A 25,160-nucleotide genomic window follows, 5' to 3' on the forward strand; every position below is an offset into this window, starting at 1 on the left:
ATAGCGAATATCCGCTCCCAACGGTTTTTTGCTAATTTGTACGCAGTAGTACACAAAGTAGGCGTATGCCAAATGACATCGCACTAATGCAAACCCATCGCATTACCACAAACCTCATCGTAAAAATCCTAACTTATCATAGATTTACACATTCCTCTTAAAATTGCACACGCTTTTGCTAAAAAACAAACAGCAATGTTTTTTTTTTTCTTTTAAGTTAAATTACACCTTTCAGTTCAAACTCCACAAGCCTTCCTCAATTACGAATCCAATTAGTGTAATGAATGATAATGGTCATGACCAATTAAGTCTTCAAAGAATACCTTAATAACACTTTGTAGGCATAATTGTACATCAACATTTAAAATAAGTAATTAAAAATATAGATGTGGTAAATGTGCCTGTTTTTTTTTGTGTGTAGTGTGTGAATAAATGTGTTAACATGTTTTTTTAAACAATAACCTCCTATTTATTTATTTTTTTGGTTTTTGTTTGTGTAATTTTAATTAACTATTCTTAAATAAGATGTGTGAAGTGTTTTAGGTCACCAATTTATGCATGCAAATCTGCTTTTCCTAAATAGCATTAATAAACAACACCCGCTTAATTTCAAAAACAATTGTATTTATTTTTATTTTTTTAAACAACTAATGTAAAAAATAAAAAATAAAAACTTAGAAAAAGGTTTCCAACATTTCTAGGTCCGCTATCACGGCCCTCAGATTCCCTTTAAGGCGGGAAACAATCGCAGGCAAACTGCTGGGATCTCCAACTGCCACATCTGAAATGAAGAGGCAAAGAAAACATTACTAACTTAGTCACATTACCTATTATACAAGCAAGGCACAAAGCACACTTTAATGCAGGCATGTCCAAACTGTGGCCCTCCAGCTGTTGTGAAACTACATATACCAGCATGCCTTGACACATTTTTGCAGTCAGAGAATGCTAAAGCTGTTTCTGGGCATGCTGGGATGTGTACTTTCTCAACAGCTGGAGGGACAAAGTTTTGACAGGCCTGCTTTAATGGCAAAGTGACTACATCATGGATGTTTCAATGAGAAAACAGTAGCAGAAAAACACACAAGCCTGCTCAGCAATGTTTTTGTTTTTTTAATAATATTTTTAAGAAAGTGTACCACACCATGGGGTACATTTACTAATATGTGAGTTCTATTTTAGATGGGTAGTTGCCCATAGCAACCAATAACATTAAACATATTATCTTGTACAAGATGTGTAAAAAATGAGAAGTAGAATGTGCTTGGTTGCTATGGTCAACATCCCATCTTAAATAGTACTCCCATCTTAGTAAATGTAACACCATGCTGGGATTAATTTACATCTGGAGTGAAGCAGACTTATATTTTTTGGGTTTGTCCCTAAATCATCACTCTGCATATCAACATCTTCAGAAGGACAACATATCCTAGCATGCCCACACTCCCTGAAAGCCTGCCTTACTACATAAGGTCTAACAGCTTTCAAAAAGTATAAATCCTAAATTGTAGGAGTGTAACTTTCACAACACAAATCACTGTGTCCTTAGCCTGCCTAACAAAGTGAATCCTGCGACTTCAATGTGCAAATATTGGAATACCCAGGCACAAGTGTAAAAGTAAAACCACAAACTAAACTCCACTCAGGTCTAAATGTTTTGCATATAATGTATCACATACAAACCCTGTTGTGCAGGCAACCCTGTCGACATAATGATTGTCATCCTAGAGTGGGCATCCTTAACATTGCAGACGTAGACACTGTACATCTAATATTCCTCACACAAATGTTAATGCATCATCCATACCATGATGAAGAAGACAAGCATTTAACCTTGACAAAAGATTGGCCACAGTACAACACTGCATTTATTAGAATGTGACGTTAAATACGTTTCAAAAAGAAATGTCAATGTGTGTGAACTTACTCTCCTCTGCCACTTGCCCACCTCCCTCAAGTGGCTCCGGGGCCTCTGCTGCCCATTCCGATGGTGGAGATGTTGGCTGGCTGGGGGATGTAGGCTGGATGGGGGATGTAGGATGGCTGGGGGATGTAGGCTGGATGGGGGATGTTAGATGGATGGGGGATGGCGGCTCGATGGGGGAAGGAGGCAAGATGGGGGAAGGAGGGTCGATTTGGGAAAGAGGATGGAAGGGGGAGGAGCTTACAGATGGTTGGTCCACAGAGGGGGGTTGGGCCACAGAGGGGGAGGGGGCAGAAAGATGACTTAGGAAAGAGAGGGGGAGGGGGCCGGGGAGGGGAAGTGGGCCGGAGAGGGGGATTGGGAAAGAGAGGGGGAGGGGGCCGGAGAGGGGGATTGGGAAAGAGAGGGGGAGGGGGCCGGAGAGGGGGAGTGGGCCGGAGAGGGGGATTGGGAAAGAGAGGGGGATTGGGAAAGAGGGGGGAGGGGGCCGGAGAGGGGGAGTGGGCCGGAGAGGGGGATTGGGAAAGAGAGGGGGCCGGAGAAAGGGAGTGGGCCGGAGAGGGGGATTGGGAAAGAGAGGGGAGTGGGCCGGAGAGGGGGATTGGGAAAGAGAGGGGGAGGAGGCCGGAGAGGGGGAGGGGTGCGGAGAGGGGGAGGGGGCGGAGAAGGGGCTTGGGCTGGGCCTCTAATTCGCCACCTTGCAGGCGCTGCTCGCCGTTGTGCTTGCCCTAGAATGACATATGTAATAATTAGGTTGTGGCTTTTAATGTTAAAAAAAATCATGTAAAAAATACATTGTTAGTTACCATGTTAAATACACAGATCAAGTTTTTTTGTTCAGCCGATAGCATGTGTACCAACTCAGTACAACAACATTAACCTTTTCACAAGCACTTTGCTACACACTCAGTACTGCAACCCATTAACACACACAATGTAGAAACATCTGTAAGGTTTGTGCTACAATAGTGTCATTACTCATTACACAGTCTGCTAAATTTATAACTATAGCACCTCTTAGTGAAAATGTGCTTTTTCAGCAATTTAAAAATGCTACAAATAATCTGTGTAATATTCATATTTTATGTAATGTGTTCAATTTACTGCGTCTACGGCGTATGCGGATCTGTTGGCGCAGCTCCGCCAACAGCTCCGGCGTGCGACGGCGGAGGTCACTCCACCGCCTTTCGAGCTGTATGATACTGCGCCGAGTCGGGTGTGTGTCCGCAGTTTGCGGCGGACCTCCGCGTAGGCCTCGCGCTTAACCCTATTGGGGATAAAGGGCCCTGCGCGGGCTACGCGGCGGTCCATGACAGATATTAGCACATGCAGCTCCTGGCGTGAAAAGGCAGCTGCGCGCATGGTGCCAATGGCATTTTCCATACATGGGCATATATTTAGTGTGTGCTAGCATTTGATTGGTTGAAATTGTATGGTGTCATCTGTATTAAACTTTATTGATATGTGTACATTAATGTGCAAGACAGTGTGTACATATTGCATCTGCGGAAATCCGCACCTGCGAAAAAAAACAAAAAAAACAACAACAACAAAAAAATACATTCACACACATACTCACTCACAATCACACTCACACACACACTCACATACACACACACTCGCACACACACACACACACACACACACACACACACACACACACACACACACACACTTATTGTTGCAAAATTGTTTTCCAAATACAGGATTAGAAATTACTAGCATTGTAGATTTGTAGGATAAAAGAGAAAGCAAAAAAAATGACAATGTTTAGAAATATGTCTCTAGAGAGTTATATAGATACATACACACACATATACCATTTTGTTTTGTTTTGTAATCATAAACATATACGTCTCTCTCTCTCTCTCTATATATATATATATATATATATATATATGTCCACATGTATAGGGTCCCTGGCACTCCGGGCTTACGTTCACCGTGCTCCGGTGCCTTCCCTGCAGAGCAGTATCTGTGTATATATCCTTTGAATGGGCGGCACTCAGAGACTTGAAAACGGAGTTTAAAGTGCAAAAAAAGACCCCACTGGGACAATTTATTAGTAACGTTTCGGGGTATAGTTCCCCTTCCTCAGACAATATAACACAGCAAACATAGTGCATTTTATAGACAAATCAATCAAGTAAACAAAACATCAAACCTGTGCCTCTCCTGTGCCCTCCAGTGTGCGCCCCACGCTTCCGGCCGCCGTCCCACCAAGGCACTTCCGGTCGCAGGACTCCCGTCGCACCGGAAGTGGCGTCACACGCCCGGCCCGGTCGTCATGGGAAAACACTGTTGAGACAACAACAGCGTGTTGTAAATGTGCAAAAGAACAAACAAATCAGCAGTTATGCATAAACGGCTCTGTATAAGACATCAGCCAAACGTGCATCATTAACCAAATAGAAAAATAAAAAGCTAAAAACATTAGAATCGTGAACTGATCAGATGAATGCATCACTGTGTGCATAATACAAATGGTGCTGTACTATTAAAATTGCATCAAAGAATAATGAATTCCTCACCCGGATGTTATAAGATAAAACAGAAATGAGTAATCACTAATATCATACCAATATACATATAAATAAGCATGTGATACTTTATACCTAAGTATAGGACCAGCGTACTTAAGAGGACTGCTGCCATCTAGTGGCTAAAAACCAAATCTCTTGTCATTATTGTAAACTAATGTATCTCGTCCTCTGATTTATACCCGCACTACTGACTAGAAAGAAAACTAATTGATTTGACCTAAAGAAAGTGGGCTAAACCTAAGGTTTCATTAAGACCCTTGGGCGCTAGGCAATCCAGTCTGAATATCCATCTGGATTCAAGTTGTAACAACTTTTTACCCTGGTTGCCACCCCTCCGGGAGGCTGGCACGCAATCAATTGCTTTGTACTTTAAACTAGATAAATTGTGCCGAGCTTGTACAAAGTGCCGTGCCACCGGCTGCTCACTAGTACCCGATAAAAGTGCATTTCGGATCGCCGATCTATGTTGGGTAAGCCTCACCTTCAGCTGGCAGTCTGTTTTGCCTACATAATATAAGCCACAGGGGCACACTATCACATAGATTACGAAACGGCTTGTGCATGTGAGAGGCCATTTAATGCTAAGTCGTTTGCCCGTGTGGGGATGTGGGATAGAATCCCCAGTAAGCATGTATGAGCATGTCGTACAGCCTAAACATTTAAAGCATCCATTTTTCCAGCTAAGAAAATTGTGAGATGTAGTGGTTTCCAAAAAACCAGTCACATCAGTTTTGACTAGCAGATCTCTTAAATTCCTCCCTCGCGAGTAACAGGGCATAAGCCTGGTTTTATTAAAGCATTTAAGCTCTGGGTCGGTTCTCACCATTCGCCATAATTCCTTGGCTTTTCGCGTAGTTCTTGGGCTTTGTTCATTATATTCATTTACCCATGCGATTGTATCCGTTAATTTTTTATTATTTTTACTGGATACACCACCCTTAGAACTCTGTTGAGTGGTCCTTATCGCTTTATCCTTAGCTTTATTTAGTTCACTTAGGGAGTATCCCCTTGCCCTAAATTTCTCAATCATGTTGTCAAGTTGTTTGAACATCATTTCTGAGTCACTGTTTGTCCTGCATACACGGACAAATTGTGAATACGGTAGCCCACGGATGGTATTTTTGGGATGAAAACTATCCGCATGTAAGATCGTGTTCCGATCCGTGGGTTTCGTATATAGCGAGGTGTGAATCTGGTTATTTTTAATCTGAATATTAATGTCTAAATAACAAATTTCACTGATACTGCTCGTCATGGTGAATTTAATGGGGCTAATGGAGAGATTTTGAGCTTCAACAATGGCCTCTAATACACATATGTCCCCTTTCCACAGGATCAGTAGGTCATCGATATAACGATGGTACATAAACAATGAATCAACAATGTCATTGTCCTCAAAAAAGATACCCTTTTCAGCCCATTCAAAGGATATATACACAGATGCTGCTCTGCAGGGAAGGCACCGGAGCACGGTGAACGTAAGCCCGGAGTGCCAGGGACCCTATACATGTGGACATATTTGGATACAGCACACCGCTGCGGTGGGTAAGTTCGCTGGTATCATCCCACGGCACCCGGCAGTGTTTCCCTCCACAGCCCTCTTTTTTTCACTTGTTTGCACTACTACGCACAGGCACTTTTTTGCATTCCCGCAGTGGAATAAATTCTGAAACGGCACTTTACCAGATATTAGCAGCACTTTATATGTATGCACAGCTTTTTGCACTTATTTTTTAATTATATACTAATTAACATACCAAAGGCATATCGGATTGTATTATGGCTACCTCAACGGGTGAAGAGGATTTTACATCATTCCTGATGGAATGTGATAACTATGAGACATTAAGTTTCTCCGATATAGATGCCGATAAAATTTTACATAAGGACACCGCACTGACAGATGAGATCATAGAATCTAATGCAGAGATCTACAAGGAATTATTTAAGCTGAAGAAGAGGGAAATTGACTTTTTATATCACAGCAGAACGCTGTCTGATTATTTTAGAGCCAAACAAATTCCCCGTGGCTTCAGGGTACATAATATCCCTACGATTGGGAGGTATAACCCCAGTTTTTGCAAACGTTGGATATCTATTTTAAATAAATGCTCCATGGACCTAATTTTATTAGTTGTCGAGGAGTCAACAAAGGAGTGGAATCTTACTAAAGAAAAAATGTCCACCTTTGAGCAAGAGCATTTGAATACCCTTAGTCAGGACAAGGGGGTAAAATGGATATCCAAACTGGAGGAACAAATAGAGGCCTATAGGAATGACCTATTACGGTATAAGAAAGAAAAATATAGGAAGGTCCAGGCAGATTATGCCCAACACAGAGTATACAACTGGCTACATCAAACGCCCAACTCGTATAGAACAAGATCCAATCCACAGCTCTATAAAAAACCACAACGAGTACGGTTCTCCAGCACGTCGGCGAGTGAAGCAGAGGATGGGACACAGGAGACCATCAACACCACGACACAGATGACCCCTTTAGGGGCACGTACACGGACAGAACTAACCGCAAGAGGACGAGGCCAACGCGGAGGGGGGGACAATCACAAAGGAAAGCAAAGAGGACGACCACGCAAGTACAAATAGACACTATTTTCAACTTGTCTAGCCAGGCTTTAACAGCAGCAGAACAAAGCCTTCTAGCCAAGGGTTTATCTTTCATCCCCACGAATAGGGCAGACAAGTTCAAATGGAAAATAGAATCCTATAAATTAAATAGGACGCTTAAACTAAAGGAATATTTTTCTAAACAATCAGTGAAACCCCCCTCTATGCAATTGCCAGAGAGGATCCAACATCTGGGCGTCCGGTCAACGTTTGATCCACAATCTTCTAACCCCACGTTAAAAACTTTTCATCGGCTCTTGGATGACAGTCTCGCAACAGCGGACAAGCCTATCAGATATAATTTATCCAAGGAAGAGAGAGCAGCGTTGAAAGGCTTACAGTCCAGGAAGGACATTATTATTCGCGCTGCGGATAAGGGAGGTGCCATTGTGGTCCAGGATACAACAGCGTACATTCAGGAATGTGAACGGTTACTCCTAGACACTTCAACCTATGTCAAATTAGAGGGTGACCCGACTTCCACTTATAAACAGGAACTGGACAGTATTCTGAAACAGGCTGTAACACAAGGTCTTTTAGCACAGGCCATAGTGGACAAGTTAACTACTGCCTTTCCGGTAATTCCTATCTTTTATACTTTGCCAAAAGTCCACAAGGACGCGCAGAGACCACCGGGCAGACCCATTATCTCGGCCCGCGGGTCTCTGTGCGAACCAGTGTCGATTTTTCTTGATACCTTTCTTCAACCCTGTATACAAGACACGTTCTCCCACCTCAAGGACTGTAGCACTTTACTCAGCAAATTTGCACAACTACAGATGGTTCCAGATGGGGTGTCTCTGGTGACACTGGATGTCACCAGTTTATACACCTGCATCCCTCATGGGGCAGGTGTGGAATCTGTACGTAAGTTATTATATGGCAATGCACTTTATCAAGGGCCTGATATAGATCTGTTTTTAACACTTTTATTATTCACTCTGGAGCATAATTATTTTATAAACAGGTAACGGGCTGTGCAATGGGGTCCTCTGTGGCCCCTTCTTTTGCAAATTGCTTTATGTGGGAAACTGAAAAGGGTATCTTTTTTGAGGACAATGACATTGTTGATTCATTGTTTATGTACCATTGTTATATCGATGACCTACTGATCCTGTGGAAAGGGGACATATGTGTATTAGAGGCCATTGTTGAAGCTCAAAATCTCTTCATTAGCCCCATTAAATTCACCATGACGAGCAGTATCAGTGAAATTTGTTATTTAGACATTAATATTCAGATTAAAAATAACCAGATTCACACCTCGCTATATACGAAACCCACGGATCGGAACACGATCTTACATGCGGATAGTTTTCATCCCAAAAATACCATCCGTGGGCTACCGTATTCACAATTTGTCCGTGTATGCAGGACAAACAGTGACTCAGAAATGATGTTCAAACAACTTGACAACATGATTGAGAAATTTAGGGCAAGGGGATACTCCCTAAGTGAACTAAATAAAGCTAAGGATAAAGCGATAAGGACCACTCAACAGAGTTCTAAGGGTGGTGTATCCAGTAAAAATAATAAAAAATTAACGGATACAATCGCATGGGTAAATGAATATAATGAACAAAGCCCAAGAACTACGCGAAAAGCCAAGGAATTATGGTGAATGGTGAGAACCGACCCAGAGCTTAAATGCTTTAATAAAACCAGGCTTATGCCCAGTTACTCGCGAGGGAGGAATTTAAGAGATCTGCTAGTCAAAACTGATGTGACTGGTTTTTTGGAAACCACTACATCTCACAATTTTCTTAGCCGGAAAAATGGATGCTTTAAATGTTTGGGCTGTACGACATGCTCATACATGCTTACTGGGGATTCTATCCCACATCCCCACACGGGCAAACGACTTAGCATTAAATGGCCTCTCACATGCACAAGCTGTTTCGTAATCTATGTGATAGTGTGCCCCTGTGGCTTATATTATGTAGGCAAAACAGAATGCCAGCTGAAGGTGAGGCTTACCCAACATAGATCGGCGATCTGAAATGCACTTTTATCGGGTACTAGTGAGCAGCCGGTGGCACGGCACTTTGTACAAGCCCGGCACAATTTATCTAGTTTAAAGTACAAAGCAATTGATTGCGTGCCAGCCTCCCGGAGGGGTGGCAACCGGGGAAAAAGTTGTTACAACTTGAATCCAGATGGATATTCAGACTGGATTGCCTAGCGCCCAAGGGTCTTAATGAAACCTTAGGTTTAGCCCACTTTCTTTAGGTCAAATCAATTAGTTTTCTTTCTAGTCAGTAGTGCGGGTATAAATCAGAGGACGAGATACATTAGTTTACAATAATGACAAGAGATTTGGTTTTTAGCCACTAGATGGCAGCAGTCCTCTTAAGTACGCTGGTCCTATACTTAGGTATAAAGTATCACATGCTTATTTATATGTATATTGGTATGATATTAGTGATTACTCATTTCTGTTTTATCTTATAACATCCGGGTGAGGAATTCATTATTCTTTGATGCAATTTTAATAGTACAGCACCGTTTGTATTATGCACACAGTGACACATTCATCTGATCAGTTCACGATTCTAATGTTTTTAGTTTTTTATTTTTCTATTTGGTTAATGATGCACGTTTGGCTGATGTCTTATACAGAGCCGTTTATGCATAACTGCTGATTTGTTTGTTCTTTTGCACATTTACAACACGCTGTTGTTGTCTCAACAGTGTTTTCCCATGACGACCGGGCCGGGCGTGTGACGCCACTTCCGGTGCGACGGGAGTCCCGCGACCGGAAGTGCCTTGGTGGGACGGCGGCCGGAAGCGTGGGGCGCACACTGGAGGGCACAGGAGAGGCACAGGTTTGATGTTTTGTTTACTTGATTGATTTGTCTATAAAATGCACTATGTTTGCTGTGTTATATTGTCTGAGGAAGGGGAACTATACCCCGAAACGTTACTAATAAATTGGTCCAGTGGGGTCTTTTTTTGCACTTTAAACTCCGTTTTCAAGTCTCTGAGTGCCGCCCATTCAAAAGATATATATATATATATATACACAAAGGAAAAACCACAGCACTCACCACACCAGAAGCGGGGCACAGCTATGCACTTACCACTCACAGGGTGGGGTGCATGTAACACTGCACTCTCCACCACAGAAGCGGGGTACACAGCTGTACTTACCACTCACAGGGCGGGGTGCATGTAGCCCATGACCACATCGCTCTAATAAATACAAACAGAGAACCCAGCACTCACCAAAGTAAACTCACTTATCCTCAACAATTCAATAAATAAATGATGGGGGTTTAGTTGGTGGATTGGCCAATGCACGGAAGCCTGCATACCGATTTTCAAGGTACCCCACCTTCATGCAGGTCCTACACTATCACAGAGTCTTAAAACCTGACTACTTCACTGCTGCATCATCTGCCTGCTAGATGTAATGTGTACCTGCCACAGACTTTATGGCTTTTAAAGGCACACTAGTCACCTATTGCACTGGCTCAAAGATGATTGCTAAAGAACAGCTGAGACAGGTTCAGGATAATAAAGTCCACACTGGGGTGCATGAGAAAGCTAGTGGCCACGGTTAATAAGAGCTAACCATAGATTAACCCCTTCATATACACACAAAGGAAAAACCACAGCACTCACCACACCAGAAGCGGGGCACAGCTATGCACTTACCACTCACAGGGTGGGGTGCATGTAACACTGCACTCTCCACCACAGAAGCGGGGTACACAGCTGTACTTACCACTCACAGGGCGGGGTGCATGTAGCCCATGACCACATCGCTCTAATAAATACAAACAGAGAATCCAGCACTCACCAAAGTAAACTCACTTATCCTCAACAATTCAATAAATAAATGATGGGGGTTTAGTTGGTGGATTGGCCAATGCACGGAAGCCTGCATACCGATTTTCAAGGTACCCCACCTTCATGCAGGTCCTACACTATCACAGAATCTGTTTGTATTTATTAGAGCGATGTGGTCATGGGCTACATGCACCCCGCCCTGTGAGTGGTAAGTACAGCTGTGTACCCCGCTTCTGTGGTGGAGAGTGCAGTGTTACATGCACCCCACCCTGTGAGTGGTAAGTGCATAGCTGTGCCCCGATTCTGGTGTGGTGAGTGCTGTGGTTTTTCCTTTGTGTGTATATGAAGGGGTTAATCTATGGTTAGCTCTTATTAACCGTGGCCACTAGCTTTCTCATGCACCCCTGTGTGGACTTTATTATCCTGAACCTGTCTCAGCTGTTCTTTAGCAATCATCTTTGAGCCAGTGCAATAGGTGACTAGTGTGCCTGTAAAAGCCATAAAGTCTATGGCAGGTACACATTACATCTAGCAGGCAGATGATGCAGCAGTGAAGTAGTCAGGTTTTAAGACTCTGTGATAGTGTAGGACCTGCATGAAGGTGGGGTACCTTGAAAATCGGTATGCAGGCTTCCGTGCATTGGCCAATCCACCAACTAAACCCCCATCATTTATTTATTGAATTGTTGAGGATAAGTGAGTTTACTTTGGTGAGTGCTGGGTTCTCTGTTTATATATATATATATATATATATATATAGATATATATAGAATAATAAATCTATATATATATATATATATATATATTATTTTTTTTATATATATATATTTTTATACATTATATATATATATATTTCAGTTTAAAAAAAACATATCTATATGTATATATATAGATATATATATAGAGACAGAGAGAGAGTGAGAGAGAGAGAGAGAACACAAAAAGCCACAACAAAAATTATAATAATAAAAAAAATGTTACAATCTGTGTACTCACCACATTTTGCTGGAACAATCAGCTACACAAAGTCACAAAGTTTTCGACATTTAGGATCCGATGTTGTGTCATTTTAAATGTAAACAGATGCACAAGCCAAACATAAAAACAAAAAATAAAAAAAGGTTAATAACACAATTAACCCAAAGAGAATTATTTTAAAATTAGCAAAAAAAATGTAAACAACAATATTACACAAAAAAACATGATAAAGAGAACAGTACAGATTAACTATGTACTGAAACAATAATAAAGACTCACAAAAAAAAAACACACTCTGAACTTTACCAAGCTACCTAAATGACATCAGTCCAAAATTAATAAACAGATACAGACAGTTTTTGGTGACAAAAATAAGTATAAAAAAAAAACAATACCTGAAATAATCCCGGACAATTCGAGCCCTTACTGCATTCCCCCAGCGGGACACACTCCCCCCACTGAATGTCCGGCCAACCCCTGGCTCCTCATCCGGCAATTCCTCCATTTGGGGAAGCTCTACGCGACTCCTTACAGCGATGTTATGTAGGATAGCGCACAGGACCACAATTTTACTTACCATATCCAGCGAATACATGATGTCGCCACCAGTGCGGTGGAGCACACGAAAACGCCCTTTAAGAACACCAATCGTGCGCTCCACCAGCTGTCTAGAGCCAGTAAGCGCGGCGTTAAATGCCGTCTGTGGTCCTGGCCTGGGTTTACTGTAAGGAGTCATGAGCCAGGGGGTGCAAGGATATCCACGGTCTCCTGTTTGATAAGATGAAAATAGAAAATGGAAAAAATAAATAAATAAATAATGTAATACCAAAAATATGACTGTTGAAATCATGAAAAATACCAAACTCACCCAATAGCCACATGTCTTGGCCTTCCATCTTCTTAATCTTTGCCATATCCCTGATTGTCTAATGACATGGGCATCATGGTAGTTCCCAGGGAACTTAGCATTCAGGGACAGGATCTGGAGGGATGGGCCACAAACAACCATTACATTCAGAGAATGAAACAGTTTCCTGTTTCTATAAATTTCTTCATTATGTCTTGGCGCAACAATAGCTACATGTGTCCCATCCACAACCCCAATAACGTGTGGGAAGCGACTACCACCTTCCTGAAATTGCCGCTTCACCACAGCCAGGGCACCAACATCCAAAGGCATTGCAATAAATTGCTTCACTCGGTTTATGAAAGCTTGGCTGACACGCCGCAGGACCTTACTGAACTGGCCCTGTGACATGTCAACCAGATCTCCTACGACATGCTGGTATAAACCAGTGGCCAAAAAATGTAAAACAGCAAGGAATTGTGTCAATGCTGGTATTGCTGTAGGATACCTAATGGATTATTCTAGATCACTTTCTATTATGTAGAGAGTGTCTAGGATTAGATGAGGTGGCAGTCTGTATCTGCGCAACACTACATCATCAGGCATCCCTAAAAGGAGGACACGGGTACGGAAAATTGGTGGCCCAGCACGCCTCCGTTGCCTTGGAGGATGAGGAGCTGGTTGGGGTTGGAGGGCTTGCGGCGGTTGGGGTGGGAGTGGTTCCGTGGGTTGTGGTGGGAGGGCTTCAGCTGCCACATGAATGGACATCATCAACTTAAAATGAAGGTAAGAATCATTAAATAACACAAACAATTAACAACACACATTGTAAACCAAAATATAATTCAAAGTGTATGGGTGTTCACTTACTGCAGGAGCAGTAAGATTAAAATACGGGACAAAATCACATAAATGGAAGAAAAAAAAGCCACAGTTAGCTAAGTACCTACAACATAGGTTACCATCACAAATAACAAACTTTTTGATATTTAAAACATACCCATATAATTACTGCAACAATATATTAAAAAAGTACTAAGTATGTTTAAAAAAAAAAAATGCTAACATTAAAAAAATAAAAAATTACCTGATCCGAAAATAAAGGATCCCTTTTTGAGAAAATTCAAATGAAATCTGGCCTACTTTGGCACTCAAAATGTGAAGGCAAAAACAAAGAAGAGAGACACCTACAAGAGAGAGAAATGGGCAATAAGAAATAAGATACACACTCGCAACAAACACACACCATGACACTCAGGGACAGGCAACTTACCTGCTCAGAAAATAAAGGATCCCTTTTTGAGAAAATTCAAATGAAATCTGGCCTACTTTGGCACTCAAAATGGGAAAGCAAAAACAAAGAAGAGAGACGGGGCGTGGCTTGGCCGGCATCAGGGAAAGCTGTGATTCCGTGGAGCTCCAGCTTTGGTTTCCCCATTAAAGTGCCTGGGCCCACGCTTTCAAATGCCAACTGGCTGTATTGTGCCTACCTGGGCCTACTGACCAACCTGGTACTGGGGGGTGAGTGCTGCGGAGTCGGGGGGGCACCGTGTTGCCCCCTGCGGATTGCGGCCTACCTCCAGTGCTGAAGCCGGGACCTAGATTTCGGGTGCGAGCCGCCGGAGGAACCAGCCTGCCGGACCCGGGAAGATAAGCCCTGCTCTGAGGATCTTCTCCCCCGCATTGACGGCACACCCCACCGCTAGACGCGCTATCAGGCACCCGGAGACTCCAGCAAGGGACTGAGGACGCCCGAGGTAAGGGCCGCGGCGGGCGGCGGCGGCCATCTTGCGGTTGGCGCCGCTGAACGCCCGGCCTTAGTGGCTGCAGCTAGAGCTCTCCTGTGAGGTGGATAACACAGGACACAAGCTCCCAGTACCCCTGCTGACCTGACCCCTGAAATTAGGTGCTAGATGAAGAGGCAGTGAGCTGGTGCAGCTTTAGAGACCAGCCGGCGGCCATCTTGGGACTGGCACCACCACTGTAATCTATAGCAGAGACAGCACACAGGGATTTTCAGGCCCCTGTCACCCCTGCTCTATTCAGCTCATTGCTCACAGCCCACATGCATGCTCCCTGCCTCCTCAGGTCCATGTGATGAGCCACATGAAAAGTGGAGGACATACCTGCAGTCATCCCTGCCATTTCTGCGCCCGGTCCCCACTGTGTCACCCAGCTGCCATCACTTTGCCATAGAAGACCCAGAATTATCTCTCAACCCATGGCCCTGCGGCCGGTCTGTTTCTTTTCTGCAAGTTTACTCCTATACTGATGGCCGGCTAACCACCTAGATTCTGGGGTGGCGTGCTGGTGCTGACCCTGACGGGATGATGCTCTAATCACACAACGTTACTTATGATGTTCTACTGACGTACCCAAGGTGCCCCATGGTGAGAGGAAAGAAAGGATCGCAAGGGAGAGGAAGGAAGTCACATACAATCACCCCGACGCGTGCAATGGATACTCCGACCTCGAGTGACATGAGGCAATTTTTTCTCCCCCAGGGCTCCGCCCCTACGGTGGATGCCTCCCTACCCTCGACCCCACGTCTCTCGCCTGTCTCAGACTCGGCTTCCCAAGTGGGATCACAGGCGGCAGCCCCACACGCCACGACAGACCCGGGAAGTCTCGCCCAGATTCTGAACCTGCTTCAGGCACTCCCAACTAAACAGGACTTTGAGCACTTGGAGGGGAGAGTCCGGGAGACGGTCCGCTCAGAGATTGCTGCAGTTCAGGCAGAAATAACACACATCGGCTCCCGCCTGTCTACGTTGGAAGGCTTCTCCTCAGACACAGCAGCTGCACATAACGCCCTCCGGGCCACCGTTATCAAACAGGCGTCCTGCCTTCAACAGCTCCAAGACCGTGTAGAAGATTTGTATAACCGCGGAAGGAGAAATAACCTGAGGGTCAAAGGGGTATCGGAGGATATTGCACCTGCCTGCCTCACTGACTTCCTCACGACGGTCTTCAATGAAATTCTGGGCCGGGATCCCGCTTCCATAATCGAGTTCGACAGGACCCACCGAGCTTTGAGACCCAGGGGCGCACCGTCTGATCGCCCCCGCGACATTATCTGTCGGCTCCATTACTACACGGAAAAAGAGGAGATCCTCCGCAAAACCCGCCGCATGGATGTGATAGAGACTGCCTCTCATAAACTCCAGATCTTCCAGGACCTGTCGTGGTCGACCCTTCAGAAGCGCAGAGCCTTACACCCGCTCACTACAGAACTTCGGAAGCTGGGCATTAAATATAGATGGAGCTTCCCTTTTGGCCTTCAGACCTCGCACAACGGGACTCTATATACCTTTAAAGACCCCTACGACCTGCCCCTTTTCTGCCAAGCGTTGGGAATACCACAGGTCTCTCTTCCAGAATGGCAGGGGCCCCTGACCGACGGCGCCCCACCTGAACTCTCCCACCCCGACAACGACTGGCACCTTGTACACCGCAATCCGAGACCCCCTAGGGAGCAGCGCTCCTCCACGCAGTCGACGAAGAGATGAGAGTCGCAGCCTGGTTCGGAACACTCACTTTAGAAATTTCGGGCGGTCCTTCCTTAGCTTACAAGAATGATTGCCGACTCGGGGGATCTCCTTGCCGTGCGGCACACTCTCCCTGACGGGAGGTGGTCGGGGCATCGAGATCGTACTCGACTCGACGAATGTTCACCAATCCTGTACGGGTTGGAAATACCTGTTCCTGGTTAAATTCCATTTCTTTTCAGTGGTTGTTCTTCTTAGTTGTGTGATCAAACTGTTCAGATATATTACTGACTGTGATGTTATATCCCCTGTTGGGGTCGGGACTGGCACTGACCCCCCAGTTCACCCCTGCACCGCCCGAGTATTCTTGGTCTCCGACGCGATTAGCGCGTCCGAGCTCCCAGGAGGCGGTAGAATTGTCATTTATTTAGTTTATTTTTTCAGCTGATATTTGCGTATGTTAGGTCTATCGACCTACCTTCTTTATGTTTTCTTTGTTTTTGTTTCTTTTTTCCCCTCTCCCCCCCCCCCTCCCCCTACTGTGTGTCTTTCTGCTGTGCGAGTTGCCGTGTCTTCCTGGTCGAACTAAGCATTCCCTCTATGTTTCTAGACGATGGCGGTAGACCCTAAACTGACAAATATAAAATTGGTTTCCCTTAATGTGAAGGGCCTCAATGTCCCGGAGAAACGCTCGAGGTTGCTTAGGGACCTTTTTGCATTCAGAGCTGATGTGGCTTTTTTACAGGAAACCCACTTCAAGGTGGGAGTGGCCCCGGGTCTCAAGGACCGTAACTACCCACATTCCTTCTACAATAACAACAGCAAAGGTAAATCTCTGGGAGTAGCTATTCTGCTATCTAAACGTTTGCCTTTCCGAGATATAACGTCCGAATCCTTGGGGGAGGGCAGGATACTCCTAGTGAAATGTACACTGTTCGATCAGCTGTATACATTTATTAACCTATACGCTCCCAATCAATCACAACCCAGTTTCTTGGCGAGGGCTCTCAATCGCGTTGCCCCCTTGGTAGCGGGTATCCCAGTTATTGGAGGCGATCTTAATTGGACCCTCCAACCAGAGGTGGACATCTCTGGGACGCCGGCAAGGCCCTCCCTAGCATCGCACCGTAGGGTGCGGCGGTCTCTCCACGACCACCAGCTGATTGACACCTGGCGGCTCCAACACCCCGGGGACAGGGACTATACGTTCTATTCCAGACCCCACGACATTTACTCTAGATTAGACTACTTCCTCCTACCTCACAGATTCCTACATTTAGTTAGGGAAACAGCTATTGGACTAATCACTTGGTCGGACCACGCTCCTGTCAGCCTGACCCTGGGGACATCCCATCCACACTCCAAGCAATGTACCTGGCGGTTGAATGAACAACTTCTAATGGATACGAGGTTCCAACCCCAGCTGCTTGAGACTTTGGAGAATTATTTTCTAGATAATGAGACGCCAGATGTCTCCCGGGTCACGGTGTGGGAGGCCCACAAGTGTGTTCTAAGGGGGAAGCTCATACAGCTAGGCTCCATGCTGAAAAAAGAGAGACTCGGGGAAAAGACTACTTTACTCCAGCGGCTTAAGGACTTAGAAACATCACACAAAACGAACCCCTCCCCATCGGTGCTGACCGCCCTGACCGAGACGAGATCTGCTCTCAACAAATTGTTGTTTGCAGACATTAAGAGAGACTACAGGCTCTGTAGAAACCGCTTTTATCAATGGGGCAACAGGCCAGGGAAGCTACTGGCTAGGGCGCTCCGCGCGCAGAGGGCCACGCTATTTATACAGTCGGTACAGGATGCGGCGGGGACCCGCCGCACCCTTACGAAAGACATCGCTGAAACCTTCCACGCTTACTACACCAAACTATATAATCTCCGGACACCAGGAACCCCGACATCCTTGTCGACAACTCGAGACCTGGTGGAAGGATACCTTGGTGACGTGGGACTCCCTAGAATATCAGCAGATGAGAGTGCTTGGCTAGACTCCCCCTTTTCCCTCCCGGAACTGGAACAAGCCCTTAAGGAAGCTCCTTCCGGGAAGAGCCCAGGCCCAGATGGCTATACGGTTTCTTATTACAAGCTCTTTAAGAGCGCTCTCCTGCCCAAAATGCTACTGGCATTCAATGAGATCTCTGACGACCGAGGTTTCTCCCCTCAATCATTAGAGGCATTCATTACAGTTATACCAAAGGAGGGGAAAGACCCGGCTCAATGTGCTAGTTACCGACCCATATCCCTCCTCAACACAGACGTCAAGCTGTTTGCTAAACTTATAGCAAACAGATTGAAGCTGCTACTCCCCAACATTGTGCATTCGGATCAGGTGGGTTTCATACCCGGAAGGGAGGCGCGCGATAACACCACCAAGATCATTGATTTGATGCACTTGGCCTCGAGCAAACATGAACCGATGGTGGTGCTTTCTACCGATGCCGAGAAGGCTTTCGACAGAGTAGATTGGACGTTCATGGAGGGGGTCCTACGCCACCTGGGGCTGGGACCGGTCAGTTTGAGGCGCATTTTAGCACTTTATAACTCCCCCTCTGCAAGGATTAGAATTAATGGAGACCTGTCCCGCCCGGTTCCGATAAGGAATGGCACTAGACAAGGATGTCCCCTCTCGCCACTAATTTTTGTCCTCTGTATGGAGGCCTTGGCGGGAGCCATTAGATTAAATCCGAACATCTCGGGACTCACGGCTGGGGGTAGAGAATTCAAACTCGCACTGTTCGCAGATGACTTGTTAGCTATCTTGTCGAACCCGGTGGTGTCTGTCCCCAACCTGATGAACGAGCTTGATAGATTTGGATCCATGTCAAACTTCAAGATTAACCTCTCTAAGTCAGTGGCAGTGAACGTGTCAAAGCCCTCCCGAGCTCTTGATAACCTTAAACAATCCTTCCCCTTCCACTGGCATCCCTCTAGCTTCAAATACTTGGGGATCACACTCCATAAAGACCTATCACGCCTTTTTGACGAAAACTTCAAAAAACTACTGACCTCACTCCGCTCTGAGTTCCGGGACTGGGGTAACAGAAGGCTGTCCTGGTTGGGGAGGCTTAGTGTCATCAAAATGAATGTTCTGCCGAGAGTCCTTTATCTCCTCCAGACGCTCCCGATATCCATTCCCAAAGCATGGTTTAGAGATTTACATAATTTGGTGAGGGACTTCGTCTGGGGAGATAAACGGCCTCGTTTCCAGCACGACATCCTTTTTCGTTCTAAACATAAGGGGGGCCTTCAGTTGCCGCACTTTACTCTGTACTATGAGGCCATTATCCTCCACCGAATTATGGAATGGTCGCGCCCACATGACATAAAACAGTGGGTTCATATCAAGGGAACAGTGATGCCTGCCCCCATTGCATACTACCCCTGGCGCTCAAGGCTGCCACATATAGACCATCCTACTATTGGCCCTACACTTACACGATGGGGCAGACTTAGGGTACTACCACATATATCTTCTAAATACTCCCCTTTGACCCCACTGTTCAATAACCCAGATTTCCCACCGGCTGCCTCAGGCCGGGGATTCGACTCATGGAAAAGGGCGGGGGTGACACGTGTTGGTTGGCTGGTGGAGCGTGGAGAGATGGTCCCTTTCCCCTTAATGCAATCCAAGTGGAGCCTTTCGCCTTCAGAGATCTGGAAATATCTCCAATTAAAACATTTTGCCATGGGGAGCGCTATACGCTCGAGTCTGAGTAGACCATTAACAGCTTTTGAGAGCCTCTGCCTGGAGCCTTCTCGCCCATCACACTTCCTCTCAAGGTGCTATAGAATACTGATTGAGAATAAATTCACAGATCTACCCAAATATGCTAGAGACTGGGGCCGTGATGTGCAGATAGACTTGTCGGAGGAGGACTGGGAGAGGAGTTTTCAGGCCACCTTTGCCAGCTCCTCTAGTTACTCGGTCCTCGAGACGCATTTTAAAGTCCTATCTCGTTGGTATAGGTGTCCCCAAACATTAGCTAAAATGTTTCCCAACGTACCAGATGCATGTTGGAGATGTAACAACCATCCGGGCTCCCCGATGCATATCTGGTGGAGCTGCCCCGAACTTCGTCTCTTCTGGGACAAGGTTATAGAAATTTCAAAATTGTTAGTGGATCCAGGGGTTCCTTCGGAGCCTACTTTCTGGCTTCTCAACTGTACTTCATGGCCCCTGTCAACATATAAAAAATCTCTATTAAAGTTTCTCAATAGCGCAGCCAAAGCGGTCATTCCGGTTCACTGGCGATCGACTAATCCTCCTACCGTGAGGGAGTGGGTCGCCAGAGTAGATTGGTATATGACTATGGAGGAATTGCGGGTGACACCGGAGACGAACCAAAGGTTTACGACAACTTGGTCCCCTTGGCTCGAATTTAAGGCCTCACAAGCTTACTCGACATTGCTGTAATGACCTAGACCATTTACCTTGATCCCCTACCTGGGCTCCCCCGCTGTCCTCTTGGGAACGACTGAAGCTAGAAACATACACCTCAGACCCCCGACCGGACTAGACACGGAAGATTCACTGTGACCCCCCCCCCTTTTTCCCCCCTCTTCTCCGATTCTCTAACCCCTCCCCTTTTCTTTTTTCTCTTCTTCCTTTCCACCCTATACTCTTCTGTTTTGTTTTCTTGAAATGTTTTAAAATTTGGAAATGTTTTATTGAGACAGCTAGCACCTAGAATGGCCGGAAGCGACCTTGAATTTCAGATAAGGCTCTAGTTAGGGTGCTCCCCAACAGCAGGCCGTGTTAAGTTCGTAAACAGTCATTGCTTGTATCAAATGGACTTACTGATAATTGAATTGTAAACGCTGTCTTCTATTACTCGCTATAATATGTTCTTACCTTTAATCAATAAACATTTATTGGAAAAAAAAAAAAGAAGAGAGACACCTACAAGAGAGAGAAATGGGCAATAAGAAATAAGATACACACTCGCAACAAACACACACCATGACACTCAGGGACAGGCAACTTACCTGCTCAGAAAATAAAGGATCCCTTTTTGAGAAAATTCAAATGAAATCTGGCCTACTTTGGCACTCAAAATGGGAAGGCAAAAACAAAGAAGAGAGACACCTACAAGAGAGAGAAATGGGCAATAAGAAATAAAATACACACTCGCAACAAACACACACCATGACACCCAGGGACTGGCAACTTACCTGCTCAGAAAATAAAGGATCCCTTTTTGAGAAAATTCAAATGAAATCTGGCCTACTTTGGCACTCAAAATGGGAAGGCAAAAACAAAGAAGAGAGACACCTACAAGAGAGAGAAATGGGCAATAAGAAATAAAATAACCACTCTTAACACTAGAACGGGCATACTGTAAATTACAGGTAACAAAACTATTAGATAGTACATGTTAATAAATTTATAGCAAAATACATTAACCACCAAACTACAAATACCCATTTTAAACCACTACAAAGGACCATTGCACACCCATACATACTTGGTTTTGCTAATATCCTAATTTTTAAGAAAAATATAAATGAAAAATGCTTTAAATACGCCCTCCGCTACACAACAGTAACAAATTTGCTAGCAAACAAACGCATTTTTATGCTATATACTGCAATAAAAACTCACTCTGAAATGTGAGAGGCAACACGTCCACCTTGCTTGTGTCTTCAAACAGCATTTAGCATCATACACCCACTCACACAGGCTGCAATCAAGGCTTTTAAATAGGCTGAACAACAATTACTGGAAGTATTAGCATAATTGACACCTGTGCGAATTACCGCACTGGAAACCACACGCAGCTATAAATCGCTAGACACCTGTGCAAAAACACATGCCACCAGCAACATGGCTACTCGTGAGCAGATGGCAGCAGAGATGGACCAGGTGCAGCAGCAGATGTCCGCTTTGACACATAGGCGCCTAGCGCTGCGGAGGCAGATGCTGGAAGCTGCAAGTGCGAATGTTGAGATTGCAGGACCCAGTACTGTACAAACTCCATCTTCTGATACCCAGGAGTTAGGAGTGAATCCCCTGCCAGACATAGATAGTGGGGAAACTGAGGGAGATTCTGGCCTACCATCTCAAACACAAAGTACACAAGCAGCTACTGAAGAGGAAGATGGTGAGGAGGGACAGGACGATAGCTCAAAGGCTACATCTAAAAAAAAAAAAAAAGACAGCCCGCCTTCACTAAGAGGGAGTTACATGTTTTGGTCACACAGGCCATGGAAAAAATTCATCGAGGCCCCAAAAACATGGGTGCTGCATCCAAAGATCGAATCTGGAGGGACATCACTGTTTCTGTTAATGAAGTCGGCTCAATAGTCCGCACCTCACAGGAAGTTCGAAGACAGTAAGTGTATATTGACACACCATTTTCTGAGCCAAGTATTATTAAAAACTTAGCTAGATGTGATGTTGCCTATAGCAACCAAATACATAACATGTGTACTATCAATTAAAGCAGGTATTCATAACTTTTATGTCCCTTGCCCCTATTTTTAATCACATATGTAGTTGGGCCGACTTCAAATCCCGCCTGAAGGGCAAGAGGTCTGCGGAGTGGAATGCCTCGAGGGCAACAGGGGGAGGTCCAGCTGCCACTGTGGAGTACACAGATCTTGAGGAGATGGCGATGGACTGTGTGAGCTACGAGGAGGGGGTTGGGGTGTCCCATATGGACACGGACCTGCCTGAAATACTGAATGCACATGACTTGCCAGGTAAGTTTACACACATATTCCTAAACAACTAATTTAGTGGTGCCAAAAGTCTCATGTTTTTTTTTCTACTCTTTTTCCACTCATTCTTCTATGTGCTTTGAACATAACACAGCACAGGTGGGTGAGCAGGTAGAGTCAGAGGAGGGTTATGTGGCTGAGGCTGAGGTGGGGGGACCTAGTGTCTCTGCCACTGTGGGACCACACATTCCATCCGTCCAGATTCCTACTGCCCCCCCACCCAACCCTCTGCTATCCCGGACATCCTGTCTCAAATTGCCAGGTATGGTGAGAGACTGAATGCTTTTCAGGACAGGATGATCCGGGAGGTAAGCGAGATACCTGTCCGGCTCACTGAGCACAGAAACAGTGTGGAGCAAGGTGTAGCTCAACTCTGCCAAGGTCTGGCAGAGATCAGGCAGGGCCAAGAGCAACTCGCTTCCTCCTTCCAACAAATTGCCAATTCCATTCTGCAAGGGCTCCAGGACATCGCTGTCTGCCTTGCCCACAGTGGCAGAGAGCCAGCCACATCTGCCATCTCCCTTCCCTCTGCCCAGGAAGAACATCCCACTGGACAGGGCCCTCGAAGGTCGCTTTGCAGAACGAGCCGTGAAGAACTACATCAGGCGGGGAAAAAGAAGAGAAAGTGATGTCTCTCCAGATGGGCAGCACCCATGTTTTACATGTTGCCACGATGTTTTTTTTTTTTTTTGGCTTGTGTGGCCAGAATGTACAACTCCCTCAAAGTGAAAGGGTATATTTGTGTTTATTTAAATTGTAGCCTGTGAGTTATTTTCGTCTACACCTGAGCCATCTTCCTCTTCCTAGCGTGCTGTGTATGGTTGTGTTTGTGTGTTGGTTCCAGAATCGACCTCAGTTCCCCTAAAAGTTTTGTCTGGCTGGGGGTTAACAACATATACTTAGTAAATATTAAACATCATATTTTGTCAGAAGATGGTGTTACCATAGTACTGGGTTCTGCTATGTGAATTTTAGCACTGGCATTTGCTTGTTGCTATGTCCATCTTTGTATGTGATGCTCATTTGTAGCCATGTTGTGTTGCTGATTTACTTTATTTTTTGAAGTAAAAAACAAAACAAAAAAAAACTTGTTTGTGTGTTTTATTAAAGGTTATGCACTATGGAAAACTGTGCCCTGTAAACTTTAACATGGCATATTGCCATTTGTGGAACAAGGGAACAATCAGAATATTCATACAAACATTGCATATTATAATTTAAAACATGTATGCCTTGCACAACACTTAAGTGGCCAGATAAAAAAAAAAAATATTAGGAACTTGGGTTACTAGGGGCAACATGGCATAGTATTAGATATGGACACATATTCCCACAAAAAAACAAATAAATTGTATTAAGTGACATTAAGTGTAGGCTGCATTATGTTGTTCATGTTATTTGGTATGTACCAAGGAATATGTCTATGTCGAGAAGATTTAGCTGATGTAGTTTATAAGTTGTTTTATTCACACTTGATTACATTTGATAGTATTAAACAAAAAATGAAAACACGCAGTTAACATCAAAGTATTTAAACAAAAAAATAACATACAGTGCATTATTTGTGAGTGTGTCAGATTTATACGTGCTAACAATAAAAATGTTATGTGGCCGTACAATTGCTGTTTGTAGTATTTTGTAAGAGCAGTGTTTGCAAAGTAATTGGTCAACAGGTGAATTCATTTGCAAATTAATTGCTAATTAGGGCAGACACACTTGTAACAGTACTTCGCAAGTGCTGAGTAGCTGCAGACTTATAGGCCCTACACACATGCCGATATTCTGAAAGATATGAACGATCTCGTTCATAAATGAACGAGAACTCGTTCATATCTTTCAGTGTGGAGACGCCAGCGATGAACGATGCGCGGCCCCGCGCTCGTTCATCGCTGATCTCCCGTCGGCTGTGCATGCAGGCCAATATTGACGATCTCGTCCATATTTGCCTGCACTTCAATGCAGCCGGGTGACGGGGGGAGTGAAGAAACTTCACTCCCCCCGTCACTGCCCCCCCGCCGCCGGGTCGGCCGTATCGGCCGTCGGGCACCTCGGCGGCGCATCGCCGAGTGTGTAGGGCCCCTTACTCCTCGGCTGCGACAAGATAGCTAACATTTGTTGTGTACATTTTACCATCGGATACGCATTTCTGCACAAAACACGCCTACTGCCGGTTGCCTACTCCCATACTAGCAGCTCACTTTCACACCCATTTCATTAGATAGCGAAGC

General features: G+C 45.0%; 2 long non-coding RNA genes across 2 annotated transcripts; both read right to left on the reverse strand.

Moving 5' to 3' along the window:
- Positions 1 to 603: 603 nt before the first annotated feature.
- On the reverse strand, positions 604 to 2,139 carry LOC134956945 (uncharacterized). Its single transcript, XR_010186324.1, has 2 exons — positions 1,928 to 2,139; positions 604 to 781 (listed from the first exon to the last, which is right to left on the reverse strand). It is a non-coding gene; the product is annotated as an uncharacterized LOC134956945 (long non-coding RNA).
- A 10,596-nt stretch (positions 2,140 to 12,735) lies between these two features.
- LOC134956946 (uncharacterized) lies at positions 12,736 to 20,704 on the reverse strand. The gene is made up of 3 exons (XR_010186325.1): positions 20,217 to 20,704; positions 13,800 to 13,899; positions 12,736 to 12,847 (listed from the first exon to the last, which is right to left on the reverse strand). It is a non-coding gene; the product is annotated as an uncharacterized LOC134956946 (long non-coding RNA).
- Positions 20,705 to 25,160: the final 4,456 nt, after the last annotated feature.

Source organism: Pseudophryne corroboree, chromosome 9, assembly GCF_028390025.1.
Source record: "Pseudophryne corroboree isolate aPseCor3 chromosome 9, aPseCor3.hap2, whole genome shotgun sequence".
NCBI lineage: Eukaryota > Metazoa > Chordata > Amphibia > Anura > Myobatrachidae > Pseudophryne > Pseudophryne corroboree.